Source organism: Theobroma umbraticum, unplaced genomic scaffold (assembly GCF_002168275.2).
Source record: "Theobroma umbraticum cultivar Fairchild unplaced genomic scaffold, ASM216827v3 scaffold_60.0, whole genome shotgun sequence".
In the NCBI taxonomy this organism is placed as follows: domain Eukaryota; kingdom Viridiplantae; phylum Streptophyta; class Magnoliopsida; order Malvales; family Malvaceae; genus Theobroma; species Theobroma umbraticum.
In genome coordinates this window covers 429,166-429,395 of record NW_018397288.1, presented here as the reverse complement: position 1 = coordinate 429,395, position 230 = coordinate 429,166, and positions in this window count along the sequence as shown.

Below are 230 nucleotides of genomic sequence, written 5' to 3'. Positions count from 1 at the left end.
TGGTATTAGTATTAATAAAAATTCTAGAAACAATTCCCCGACAATGACGCCAAAAACTTGTTAGTTAAAATTCCACTATGCAAGTATAAGTCAAATAGATAGTATATTAGCAAGCACAGTGTCGATCCGACAAAGAATTGATCTAAAATTTTACTAAGTACTAAAATCAGAACAAATTAACCTTATCCAAACACTCAAAATTAATTGATTAACTAAAACTAATTAACTAA